Source organism: Nerophis lumbriciformis, linkage group LG03 (assembly GCF_033978685.3).
Source record: "Nerophis lumbriciformis linkage group LG03, RoL_Nlum_v2.1, whole genome shotgun sequence".
NCBI lineage: Eukaryota > Metazoa > Chordata > Actinopteri > Syngnathiformes > Syngnathidae > Nerophis > Nerophis lumbriciformis.
The window spans coordinates 30,076,985-30,091,840 of NC_084550.2; the positions used below are offsets into that span (position 1 = coordinate 30,076,985).

Sequence of the window (14,856 nt, forward strand, 5' to 3'; positions counted from 1 at the left end):
CTGACAAATCTAATTCTATGAGCATGAACTGATGAAGCCTACTTGGATGAGAGGCCAAACATCTTCTTAGACAGACTGAACAGTCCGCTTGCGATCGATTGAATGCCCTGAGAATTCATGGTGATGTCTCAGAATGTCAAACATTTTGTCTTTGGCAGACGTACTCTGGGCTGTTCTGTGTCACCGTCAACCCCTACAAGGGGCTGCCAGTCTACAACCAGGAGGTGGTTGTTGCCTACAGAGGAAAGAAGAGGAGTGAAGCTCCTCCTCACATCTTCTCCATCTCTGACAACGCCTACCAGTACATGCTGGCAGGTACCAAACATTCTCACTCCCCTATTTCAATAGTTCCAATGTAAAAGTTTGTAATTAAAAAAAAACAACCTTGCAGACAGAGAGAACCAGTCAATTCTTATCACGTAAGAAACTAAGAAAAAGCACACTTCCATGTATTTCTAGATCTTTTTCTAAAAGGGTGTTTTCTCCCTTGTACTCAGCGGAGAATCTGGTGCTGGAAAGACCGTCAACACCAAGAGAGTTATTCAGTACTTTGCCAGCATTGCTGCAGTTCCAAGTGCTGGAAAGAAGGATGCAGCCATTGAGAAAAAGGTGATTAACATTTTTGTGAGCACCCAAACTGGAAGACCGAACACATTCTATCCAACTCTCGGCAACCTTCCCCAAATGAAACAACGTCAATGGAAATAGAATGAATTGGTCACAGGATCAAACTGTCGCCATCATAGAGTTAAAATGTTCTCGGTAGAAGACAGTTTCAACATTTTAAAAAATCAGTTTCCACTTTCAAAATTAAATTTCAACATGTAAAAGGGGAGCGGAGAGTGAATCCTCTTACACTAAGTTAGAGCAGGGGAGTCTAAAGTACAGCCCGCAGGCCTCTTCACATCTAGTCTTAAACTTAGATTGCTCACATCTAGTCTTAGACTTAGATTGGTCACATCTAGTCTTAGACTTACATTGGTCACATCTAGTCTTAGACTTAGATTGCTCACATCTAGTCTTAGACTTAGATTGCTCACATCTAGTCTTAGACTTAGATTGGTCACATCTAGTCTTAGACTTTGATTGGTCACATCTAGTCTTAGACTTAGATTGGTCACATCTAGTCTTAGACTTAGATTGCTCACATCTAGTCTTAGACTTAGATTGGTCACATCTAGTCTTAGACTTAGATTGGTCACATCTAGTCTTAGACTTTGATTGGTCACATATAGTCTTAGACTTTGATTGGTACGATCTAGTCTTAGACTTAGATTGGTCACATCTAGTCTTAGACTTTGATTGGTCACATATATTCTTAGACTTTAATTGGTACGATCTAGTCTTGGACTTAGATTGGTCAGATTTGGTCTTAGACTTAGATTGGTCAGATCTGGTCTTAGACTTAGATTGGTCACATGTAGTCTTAGACTTTGATTGGTCACATCTAGTCTTAGACTTAGATTGGTCACATCTAGTCTTAGACTTTGATTGGTCACATCTAGTCTTAGACTTTTATTGGTACGATCTAGTCTTAGACTTAGATTGGTCACATCTAGTCTTAGACTTAGATTGTTCACATCTCGTCTTAGACTTAGATTGGTCACATCTAGTCTTAGACTTTGATTGGTCACATCTAGTCTTAGACTTTTATTGGTACGATCTAGTCTTCGACTTAGATTGGTCACATCTAGTCTTAGACTTAGAATGTTCACATCAAGTCTTAGACTTTGATTGGTCACATCTAGTCTTAGACTTTGATTGGTCAGATTTGGTCTTAGACTTAGATTGGTCAGATCTGGTCTTAGACTTAGATTGGTCACATGTAGTCTTAGACTTTGATTGGTCACATCTAGTCTTAGACTTAGATTGGTCACATCTAGTCTTAGACTTAGATTGCTCACATCTAGTCTTAGACTTAGATTGGTCACATCTAGTCTTAGACTTAGATTGCTCACATCTAGTCTTAGACTTAGATTGCTCACATCTAGTCTTAGACTTTGATTGGTCACATACAGTCTTAGACTTTGATTGGTACGATCTAGTCTTAGACTTAGATTGGTCACATCTAGTCTTAGACTTTGATTGGTCACATCTGGTCTTAGACTTAGATTGCTCACATCTAGTCTTAGACTTTGATTGGTCACATATAGTCTTAGACTTTGATTGGTACGATCTAGTCTTAGACTTAGATTGGTCACATCTAGTCTTAGACTTTTATTGGTACGATCTAGTCTTAGACTTAGATTGGTCACATCTAGTCTTAGACTTAGATTGTTCACATCTCGTCTTGGACTTAGATTGGTCACATCTAGTCTTAGACTTTGATTGGTCACATCTAGTCTTAGACTTTTATTGGTACGATCTAGTCTTAGCCTTAGATTGGTCACATCTAGTCTTAGACTTAGATTGTTCACATCAAGTCTTAGACTTTGATTGGTCACATCTAGTCTTAGACTTTGATTGGTCACATCTAGTCTTAGACTTTGATTGGTACGATCTAGTCTTAGACTTTGATCGGTACGATCTAGTCTTAGACTTAGATTGGTCACATCTAGTCTTAGACTTTGATTGGTCACATCTAGTCTTAGACTTTTATTGGTACGATCTAGTCTTAGACTTAGATTGGTCACATCTAGTCTTAGACTTAGATTGTTCACATCTCGTCTTAGACTTAGATTGGTCACATCTAGTCTTAGACTTTGATTGGTCATATCTAGTCTTAGACTTTTATTGGTACGATCTAGTCTTAGCCTTAGATTGGTCACATCTAGTCTTAGACTTAGATTGTTCACATCAAGTCTTAGACTTTGATTGGTCACATCTAGTCTTAGACTTTGATTGGTCACATCTAGTCTTAGACTTTGATTGGTACGATCTAGTCTTAGACTTTGATCGGTACGATCTAGTCTTAGACTTAGATTGTTCACATCTCGTCTTAGACTTAGATTGGTCACATCTAGTCTTAGACTTTGATTGGTCACATCTAGTCTTAGACTTTTATTGGTACGATCTAGTCTTAGCCTTAGATTGGTCACATCTAGTCTTAGACTTAGATTGTTCACATCAAGTCTTAGACTTTGATTGGTCACATCTAGTCTTAGACTTTTATTGGTACGATCTAGTCTTAGCCTTAGATTGGTCACATCTAGTCTTAGACTTAGATTGTTCACATCAAGTCTTAGACTTTGATTGGTCACATCTAGTCTTAGACTTTTATTGGTACGATCTAGTCTTAGCCTTAGATTGGTCACATCTAGTCTTAGACTTAGATTGTTCACATCAAGTCTTAGACTTTGATTGGTCACATCTAGTCTTAGACTTTGATTGGTCACATCTAGTCTTAGACTTTGATTGGTACGATCTAGTCTTAGACTTTAATCGGTACGATCTAGTCTTAGACTTAGATTGGTCACATCTAGTCTTAGACTTTGATTGGTGCAATCTAGTCTTAGACTTCGATCGGTCACATCTTCAGCCTGACCCTCGAGACATGACAAGTTTAGTCAGAAATCTGGCCCGTGTGGAGCCTCCAGCCGATTCTTCAATATTTTCGATGTAATTGCTGTAAATGTGACGCCATCTTGTGGACAACATGAGTAAGTCAATTCACTGACCATGAATTTCTCTTCAAAGTCTACACAATGTACTTATATGCAAACAACCTTTCCCACAAATAAACTGCAACCATCACGGAAAGTCAACACAAATGGCCATACTTAACACAACCTGCTCACTGAACTTTGTGGATATTATAAAAGATGTCCAATCACCAAACATAATTCAAAAATACACCCATTTAAAAGCACTACAATGCATGATGGGAAAAATGCCAAACACTGTCCACACTTATCCATGTTTAGCGCGTTTCAGCTGCTTGATATTTCTAATTGATTACACAACTTTATGAAGGTTGTCCTGGAAGTAAACAAGGTGGTAGTTTCTTTACATGCAGTCCACTTTTCTTAGCTTAATGCGGCCCCCGAGTCAAAAAGTTTGGACTCCCCTGAGTTCAAAAAAATGTCTCCCCCTTGTTAAAATCATTGAAGTTGTATACAAATTGGGACAACATTTGGATTTTTGAAGTAGAGGGCATGTTTTGAGGGGGCGTGGTTTAAAGGATTGTTATGTTTGTAAAAGTATTTCAGTACTGTTTGAGTCAAACTTTAATTTACTTAGATGCATGTTTTGGATTGTTAGGAACACTTGATGAACAATTTGTTTATGTTCTGTGCAAAATAACATATCCAATAATAGAAACAGTTGAAGTTATTTTCTGCTTGTGACAGCATTTGAACCCAGAACCATCCAATCAACATCATGATTTTGTACATGAACTGATAAACTGCCACGGTCTAAGTCTGAAATGTCATCTCATATAAAACACCCTGTCATTTATCAACATAAAGTTGAAAAGAAATCCCTGTAATCTGCTCTCTTCCTGGTACTGGAAACTACACCCGTAATATTACAAAAGCAGTGCTTGAAAAGGTTTATGATCCCACTCACCAGTTTCAAATAATTTATATCCTAAATATCTCTATCCTGTGAATGATTTCCCCTCGCATCTGACCGCTGATTGGTCAGATTGCAAGAAGGCAGCCCTAAGAAGCCAATCAATGCAGGCGGTTTAAAGGGACAGGCAGCAATCTAAGCTGTGGTTTTCCGCCTGGCACAAGTGTTTGACTTCCCTCCATTCAATAGTGTTAGATTATTTTTGGACATTAAAAAGCACAGGGGACAAAAATTGTCGGAAAAACTGCTGAACCGAAGGAACAACGGGAATGTTTTCTTTTTTGTCTTCAGGGGACCCTGGAGGACCAAATCATCCAGGCGAACCCTGCTCTGGAGGCCTTTGGTAACGCCAAGACCATCAGAAATGACAACTCTTCCAGATTCGTGAGTGTATTTTTAAATTCCTTTTGGCCAATTTTCTGCCAACATGAATACTATATGTTCAATGTTTTCTTTCCTTCTCAGGGAAAATTCATCAGAATTCATTTTGACAACCGAGGGAAGCTGGCTTCTGCTGATATCGAGACTTGTAAGTGAATCCTGACTTCTCCACGAACATATTGCCAATTTCAAGTGTTTGTATGCTGCTCTCCATACAATAAGGGAACATTGGAAGACAAGACGTTTACAGTTTAGTGACTGCGATACCAACCTAGGAGAGGGTTGGACTTGTCAGTCATGAGGTTACCACAGACCTTCACCCTCACATTTTCCAGACATGTTCTGTTCTTCAATTGACCTCTCATACTCTACATGCCCTTCACATTTGATCCAATACAGTACCAATTCCCTGTACCTGAGAATCGATACCAGTACTCAACATTATCAATTTTCGGTACTTTTGTGAGTGTTGATAAATATTGTTTTTGATTGTAAAATAATGTTTTCTTTGAAAATAACCTGATTATGATAACGGCTGTCCAGGTGTTGTATCTTACTATCACAATTCCAAGATGTTTGATGGCAGTAGTGTATGCTTTATGGTGTGTTGGCTAGTCAAGTATTGTACTTATTGCTCACCAGCTGTTTGATTGTAACACGCATCTTCCTTGTCATCTTCATTTACACATGTGAAGGCGTTGAAATCGCCATGTAAAATTGCTAATGCTAATTAGTAGCATGTCAATAGCAAAGCCAATGTACAAAACCCAGAAGCAGTGAAGTTGTCACGTTGTGTAAATGGTAAATAAAAAGAGAATACAACAAATCCTTTTCAACTTATATTCAATTGAATAGACTGCAAAGACAAGATATTTCATGTTCACACTGGGAAACTTAATTTTATTTTGCAAATAATCATTAACTTAGAACTTAATGGCAGCAACACATTGTAAAAAAGTTGGCGCGGGGGCATTTAACCACTGTGCCTTTCCTTTTAACAACACTCTGTAGATGTGTCCAAGTTAAAGGTATAGATGTGTGTGTCCAAGTTAAAATGTATAGATGTGTGTGTCCAAGTTAAAAGTATAGATGTGTGTGTCCAAGTTAAAGGTATAGATGTGTGTGTCCAAGTTAAAGGTATAGATGTGTGTGTCCAAGTTAAAGGTATAGATGTGTGTGTCCAAGTTAAAGGTATAGATGTTTGTGTCCAAGTTAAAGGTATAGATGTGTGTGTCCAAGTTAAAGGTATAGATGTGTGTGTCCAAGTTAAAGGTATAGATGTGTGTGTCCAAGTTAAAGGTATAGATGTGTGTGTCCAAGTTAAAGGAAACGTCTTACAATAGTCGGCCAGCTAGGTAATGTTTGCTGTGGTCTGGAACAACATGGCACACAAACAATGATCATAAATGCAGTCAATATTACATGCAGATAATGTGTCACGAGACATGCAAATATAAATTAAACACAAGTATAAGTAAAGGAAATCATATGAGCTACAAACGAAGCATAATGATGCAATACAGCTAGCATGTTAGCATAGATTAGCTTGCAGTCATGCACTGACCAAATATGCCCGATTAGCACTCCACACAAGTCAGTAACATCAACAAAGCTCACCTTGGTGCATTCACGCACAGTATAAAATGTTTGGTGGACAAAATAATTATTAGGAAGGTTTGATTTTCGTTGACTATTTTACTGTATAACTTAGCATGGTTATACATTGAACAGACCTTCTAGAAAAGTCTCGTGTGACCTACCAGCTGAAAGCTGAGAGGGACTATCACATCTTCTACCAGATCTTGTCCCAGGTGAAGCCTGAGCTTCTGGGTGAGTAGTACTACACACTTAACTCAGCACATTCAAATGTGTAACTGAAATATTTCAATAATTGTATTTTAGAAATGTTGCTCATCACCAACAACCCCTACGACTACGCCTTCATCTCCCAAGGAGAGACAACCGTGGCCTCCATTAACGACTCTGAGGAACTCATGGCCACTGATGTGGGCTCATTTGAAAGCCAAGCATCGGGAAAGAGGAGAAGTGCCTTCATTATTCTTTGTTTTTGCTCTATAAAAGGACGCCTTCGATGTGCTGGGTTTCACTCAGGAGGAGAAGAACAGCATCTATAAGATGATTGGCGCCATCATGCACTACGGTAACATGAAGTTCAAGCAGAAGCAAAGAGAGGAGCAGGCCGAGGCCGATGGCACTGAAGGTGAAGAGGATTTCATCTTTCATTTATTCACTCATCTGTCTACTTTTTCATCCACACAAAGCTCTCTTAAAGTCGCCCAGAAGGTTCTCTAGAGGCTTTAGATCTGGGCTCAAGCTTGGTGTTTTATGTGAAAACAAATCCCAATTGACCTTAAACACATCTATAAATCACATTTGATACATATTACAGCTGGGGTGTTCCAACTACGGTCCGCCAGTATCGCACCGTGAATTGACCTTAAACACATCTATAAATCACATTTGATACACATTACAGCTGGGGTGTTCCAAATACGGCCCGCCAGTATCGCACCGTGAATTGACCTTAAGCACATCTATAAATCACATTTGATACACATTACAGTTGGGGTGTTCTAACTACGGCCTGCCAGCATCGCACGGTCAAGTGCTTTCAAATGAATCTTATAAACCGGTAGGCCTCCAAATGCTACATATTTGCTGCCATCTTGTGGACAATTTGAGTAAATCAAATCAATGACCCTTGAAAGTACTTTGAAACAACTGCACAGCATTTACTTATATGACACAATCCAAGCAACCTTCCCTAGTCATGGTGTGAAAAAAACAAAACATAAATGTCCACACACTTGGTTTACACATAACACAACCTGCTCACTGAACATTGTGGATATTTTAAAAAACATCCAAACACCGCAAAAATAAAGAACAAAATGACAGTGCATGATGGGAAAAATGTACAACACTCTCTCCACACTTATTCATGCGCATTTCAGCTGCTTGATATTTTTGATTGATTCCAAAATTTTAAGAAGGTTGTCACGGAAATTAACAAGGTAGGAGTCAAACTTTCACGTAAATTATATTTGCGTGAAAGTTGGATATATAATTAATATAATATGTATACACACTCATGTACATATATATATATATATATATATATATATATATATATATATATATATATATATATATATATATATATATATATATATATATATATATATATATATATATATATATATATATATATATATATATATATATATATATATACTGTGTGTATTGTTGTGTTTTGGACCAGTTGTTCCTCCCAGGGAATTCAAGTCGCAAGTCGCTCCCAAGCTCTTTACGACACTTAAAGCTGAGTAGAAAAACCACCAGAGACAGAATAGGTATTTTGTAATATATTTGCAAAGCTTTGCATATACATTGAGACCAGTCCAGCATAGAACATTCAATCGCGCCGCCAAGATGATCTGCCCCCCCTTGAAAAACCCTCTCCCCTCTTAAGTCTCTCTTCCTCCCACCATCGCAGTCTTGTCCCTCCAGCCAAAACACATGCCCACTGTCCTCCGCACCTGGACATGAGAAGAGATAAAAGAAAGGAGTATCTCTCTTTCTTACATTCCTCACTCAAGGTTAAGCCCACAGTATTTGCAGACAACCAAAAGACCACAATTAGAAGAAAAACACTAGCTGTTTTGTAATATGATTATGAAATAAAAGAAGTAACACTTAAATTAGGATATATGTAAATATCTGCCTCCGACAGTATATATATATATATACTATATATGTATACTGTATATGTATATAGTCAGCATTCTGCCCCTGGCCAAATTTTTGGAGCCCAATGCTAAAGTTAGGACACCTCTGAACCCCTGGAGAGCGTGTAAAATTGTGCGTACAATAAAACGCAGAATAATTTTAGAAAAAGGTCTTTAGAACATGACTCTAACTTTCACAATAGCAACAGAATGGACAAATGGGCAGTTGAAGAAATACTTGAGACATAAATGGAAGTGTTCTTCTTACAGACGCTGACAAAGTGGCTTATCTGATGGGCCTGAACTCTGCGGACCTCATCAAAGGTCTCTGCCATCCCAGAGTTAAAGTGGGAAATGAGTGGGTCACCAAGGGTCAAAATGTTAATCAGGTAAGTTTGTGTTAGCAATGTGCGATACCACTGGTTTTCTTTTCACGATCCGATACCAGCTGAAATTCAGACTTATATTGGCGATACCGATCCAATGTCAATACCTTGTGCAACTATACCTAATGTGTGTGCTAACATCTTAAAAAGTTGTGTATTTTCTAATAACGTATCTATCTAAAAAAGCAAGGGTACAAATGTAAGAAAAAAGCAAAAAATTGGAATGCAATCAGAAAAAGCTGACATTTTTAAACTAATAATAAATATTGATGTACTTAGTCACCTTTAAAACACATTTCTGTCTTTAAATATATACGTATAATATCTGTTTTTAGCTTTTTTTTTTCTTTTAAATAAACTTGACTTTTCAGTTTGCGGCCCTTGATGGAAAAAGTTAAGAAACCCTTGATTTAAAATATTAGAAACTCTCAAAATTAAAAATAAAATATACTTAAAATATAAACAAAGATTTGTTAGGTAATTAAAAAAAACAAAAAAAAAACGTTTTAATAATTTGAAAAATTACAACAACAATAATGAACATTGTTAAATATGTAACTGAATATTAGTATTTTTGTGCAGGTAGAATTTTTGACACTAGATTATGCAGTTACACAATTGTATTGTTTTTATTTTCTTATTCTTACAGGGGGAAAATAACAACAGTAAAAATGTAAAGAAAAAAGCAAAAAATCGGAATGTTATCAGAAAAAGCTGACATTTTTAAACGAATAATTAATATTAATGTACTTAGTCACCTATAAAACACATTTCTGTCTTTAAATATATATAATATCTGTTTTTAGCTTTTTTTCTTTTAAATAAACTTGACTTTTCAGTTTGCGGCCCTTGATGGAAAAAGTTAAGAAACCCTTGATTTAAAATATTAGAAGCTCTCAAAATAAAAATAAAATATACTTAAAATATAAACAAAGATTTGTTAGGTAATTAAAAACAAAACAAAAAAACGTATTAATAATTTGAAAAATTACAACAACAATAATAAACACTGTTAAATATGTAACTGAATATGAGTATTTTTGTGCAGGTAGAATTTTTGACACACTAGATTATGCAGTTACACAATTGTATTATTATTATTATCTTATTCTTACAGGGGGAAAATAACAACAGTAAAAATGTAAAGAAAAAGAGCAAAAAATCAGTATGTAATGAGAAAAAGTTTACATTTTCTAACTAATAATTACAATAATATACTTAGCCATCTACAATACAAAGCTGACCCAATATCTGTTTTTAGAAATTTTTTTTAAATAAAAAAATGTCAATATTGCGCCCCCATACTTGACTTGTTGGAAAATGTTAGTACACCCCTGATCCAACACATTGAAAGCTCTCAAAATAAAAACAAAATATATTTGAAAAATAAACAAAGTTTAGTGAGCTAATTAAAAACTAAAACAATGTTAGCTTATGAATTAGTTTGAAAAAATACAACAACCATAATAAAGACGGTTAAATGTGTAACTGAACATGAATATTTTGCACAGGCAACAATCATATTCATTTTATTATTATTTTTATTTTATTCTTACATTGGGGAAAAAACACATTAAAAATGTAAGTAAAAAAGAGCAACACATTGGTATGTAATGATAAAAAGCTAAAATGTTGCGACTGATAATTAATAATCAAATCAAATCAAATCAACTTTATTTATAAAGATAAAATACTTAGTCACCTAGAATACAAAGATTTTTACAGGAAGAATTGTTGACTCTCTAGGTTATGCAGTCACACAATCATATTATTGTTATTATTTTGTTCTATTCTTACATGGGGAAAACCAATATAATAATATACTTTGTCAACTATAATACAAATCTGACACAATGTCTGATTTGATCATTTTTTTAATAAAAAAAAATATAAATACGGTCCTTGCCAAATTTGACTTTTCAGTCAGCGGCCTTAGGTGGAAGAGGTTTAAACACCCCTAGAGTATCAAAAGTATGGATATTTTGATTTGAGAATCTATATTAGAGCATAAAGATTTTCCAATATCGATCCACACATGGCTACTTTTTGTGGCTTCTAATGTTTGGAATCTTGTGGGTTCAGTTTAGAAGTTTACCAATCCCTTTCCAGGTGTACTATGCTATCGGTGCACTGTCCAAGTCAGTGTACGAGAAGATGTTCCTGTGGATGGTGGTGAGAATCAACAACTCTCTGGAAACCAAGCAGGCTCGCCAGTACTTTATTGGCGTACTGGACATCGCTGGATTTGAGATCTTTGACGTGAGTCCAGTCCCTTGTTCGTGGACAACACAGTGTCTGACTTTGATCTTGTTGCACATTCCAGGTTGGAGCGGAAAAAAATAAACCCATTTTGTTGCTTTCCATTACAGTTCAACACCTTCGAGCAGCTGTGCATCAACTTCACCAATGAAAAACTGCAACAGTTCTTCAACCATCACATGTTTGTGCTGGAGCAGGAAGAGTACAAGAAAGAGGGCATTGAATGGACTTTCATTGATTTTGGTATGGACTTGCAGGCGTGTATTGACCTGATTGAAAAGGTAAGACTTGCTAATGAGAAGCTAACATTGATTTATCATAGAATTTGATTGACTCAAACGTTGGTGTCCTCAGCCCATGGGTATCATGTCCATCCTTGAAGAGGAGTGCATGTTCCCCAAAGCCAGCGATACCACCTTTAAAGCTAAGCTTTATGACAACCACTTGGGGAAATCCAACAACTTCCAGAAGCCCCGGGTGGTGAAAGGGAAACCAGAGGCCCATTTCTCTCTCGTCCACTACGCTGGAACTGTGGACTACAACATCAACAACTGGCTGGTGAAGAACAAGGATCCTCTCAATGAGACTGTGGTCGGACTTTTCCAGAAGTCCAACCTCAAGCTGCTATCCATACTATTTGCTGGCTATGCAGGAGCCGACGCAGGTACTTTAAACAGAAGATTTGAATATAATTGAACATTCTAGCGTTTGTATTGCTTCCAGTGCATCGTACTGTACTTTGCAACTCATGTGTGTTTAGCTCAGGAGTCCGGCAGCAAGGGCAAAGGTGCCAAGAAGAAAGGTTCGTCCTTTCAAACGGTGTCTGCTCTACATCGGGTAAGACCTTTTTAGACTTCAAATATACAAGTTCTAACTACGTTTGTGCAATAATTGATGTCTTTGCGAGGGAATCACCGATGAACCTGGCTGATAATCCAAAACAGCAACATTTTGTTTTTTATAGTTTAGACACGCTATTTAGCAGGGTTAGGGTTAGGGTTAGGGTAACCTTAACCCTAACCCAACTTGTGACGACTTGCCCGATAATACATCATAAAATCTGGCCAGTACTAAAACACTAATGCTTGAATTGTCATAGATAACCAAGCACAAGATGAATTGGTGTTTTAAAGATGACATGTCCCAACCTGCAGGAAAATCTGAACAAGCTGATGACCAACCTGAGGTCCACTCACCCCCACTTTGTACGCTGCATCATCCCCAATGAGTCCAAGACTCCTGGGGCCATGGAGAACCCTCTGGTGATGCACCAGCTGCGCTGTAATGGTGTGCTGGAAGGCATCAGGATCTGCAGGAAGGGCTTCCCCAACAGGATCCTCTATGGAGACTTCAAACAGAGGTTTGTGTTTCAAAGGCACATTTGAACAACTCAATCAGCAAAACATCTTTGGATTTCTATCCGCACATTTTTACTCCTGGCTTGCATCTTCAATAGATACCGGATTCTGAACCCCAACTCAATTCCTGAAGGGCAATTCATTGACAACAAGAAGGCTGCAGAGAAACTGTTGGGCTCTCTGGATATTGACCACAACCAGTACAAGCTCGGCCACACCAAGGTTGGTATCTTGAACATTGCTTGGGAGAATATTACTTATTGCCGTTATTTTTGATTCGACACTTTGTGCAAATGTACCTAACGATTCGATTCTCAGGGGTAACGATTCGATTCTTGATTCAAACTAATTCTCGATTCAAAATCAATACTGCGCCCGCATGATAACAAAGACTCCTTCTCACTGCCACATCACCCCCATCCTCCAGCAACTCCACTGGCTCCCCGTACAGTACCAGATCAACTACAAACTCTTTCTCTACACCTTTATGGCCATCCACAACCCTGCCCCTCCGTACATGTCTGATCTTCTGCATTTCACCATCCCCACTCGTTCCCTCGGATTCTCCTCCTGCATCCACCTCTCCGTGCCCCCTGCCTGCCTCATCACTATGCGGGGCAGAGCATTCAGTCACTCTGCCCCCCAGCTCTGGAACAATCTACTACCTGGCCTTCATAACTGCGACTCTCTGCCCACCTTCAAATCTTAACTCAAAACACACCTTTTCCGGTCTGCCTACTCCGTCTAACTCACCATATACCCTTGCCTTTTTTTTATTCAATTGTGTTGTTTATTTATATGCTTTGGTTTTATTGTATTTTATATTGTTGTATTGCAACCTTGAGGTTCCTGAAAGGTGCTATGAAATTAAATGCATTATTATTATTATTACACTTGTTGTTTAAAGATACTGAGTGGCTTACTATAAGTGCCAGGGATTTTAATGCTCGCTCATTACGTACTTACCTAGGCAGAAGGAAAATGAGTTCCCCACAATGACGTTTCATTTAGACAAGAGCCCAGTTATTTAATTACCGTATTTTCACGACCATAGGGCGCACCGTATTAAAAGGCGCAGTCTCAGTTACCGGTGCTATTTCTGTATTTAACACATGCAGTAAATAGGGCGCACCGTATTTTTGGGTAAAACATATGCTAGCTTCAAACATACGCTAGCATGCAAAAGGCAGCAGGAGCAAAGCTGAGTTGGGTTGTACTTTATTGAAGTATTTAACAATGTACTCACATTATTTTTGATCAATCCTGTGTCCGAAATGAACAACTGGGCAAGTTCTGGTCATTTTAAGAGTCTCGTTGCCGTGGACCTCCTCAGAAACGATGCTGGCTTTTGCGAAAGCTGGAACAACAGTGCAAGCAGACACGTTAGCCCAAGCATCCGCCATCCATTCACAAATTGGGGCGTAATTCGCCCGACGCTGCCTCCCAGTTTTCATCAGGCTGTGTTCACCATCTGTCATCCGTCGCTCCCATGACGCTCGCAACTTCACTTTGAACGCCCTGTTTACACCCACGTCCAGCGGTTGGAGTTCCTTCGTCATACCTCCTGGAATGATGGCAAGCTCTGAGTTGGTTTGCTGCACTTTGTTTTTCACAGCGGGTGTAAGATGGGCGCTGTTGCGTTTGGACCAGTTGTTCCTCCCAGGGAATTCAAGTCACAAGTCGCTCCCAAGCTCTTTACGACACTTAAAGCTGAGTAGAAAAACCACCAGAGACAGAATAGGTATTTTGTAATATATTTGCAAAGCTTTGTAAATACATTGAGACCAGTCCAGCATAGAACATTCAATCGCGCCGCCAAGATGGTCTGCCCCCCCCCCCCGAAAAACCCTCTCCCCTCTTAAGTCTATCTCTCTCCCACCCTCGCACTCATGTCCCTCCAGCCCAAACACATGCCCACTGTCTTCCGCACCTGGACATGAGGAGAGATAAAAGAAGGAGTATCTCTCTTTCTTACATTCCATATTCAAGGTTAAGCAGACAATATTTGCAGACAACCAAAAGACCACAATTGGAAGAAAAACACTAGCTGTTTTGTAATATGATTATGAAATAAAAGAAGTAACACTTAAATTCGGATATATGTAAATATCTGCCTCCGACAGATGGAGTCACAGATCAACAAAGACGTGGAAAAAAGAATTCGGTCTCTTTACGTAGACCTCACTCAGCCACTCTCTCATTTTCTTC

At 38.2% G+C, this 14,856-nt stretch overlaps 1 pseudogene; it reads left to right on the forward strand.

Moving 5' to 3' along the window:
- The window catches only part of LOC133582727 (uncharacterized), a 73,591-nt pseudogene that overhangs the window by 45,371 nt on the left and 13,364 nt on the right, over positions 1–14,856 (forward strand).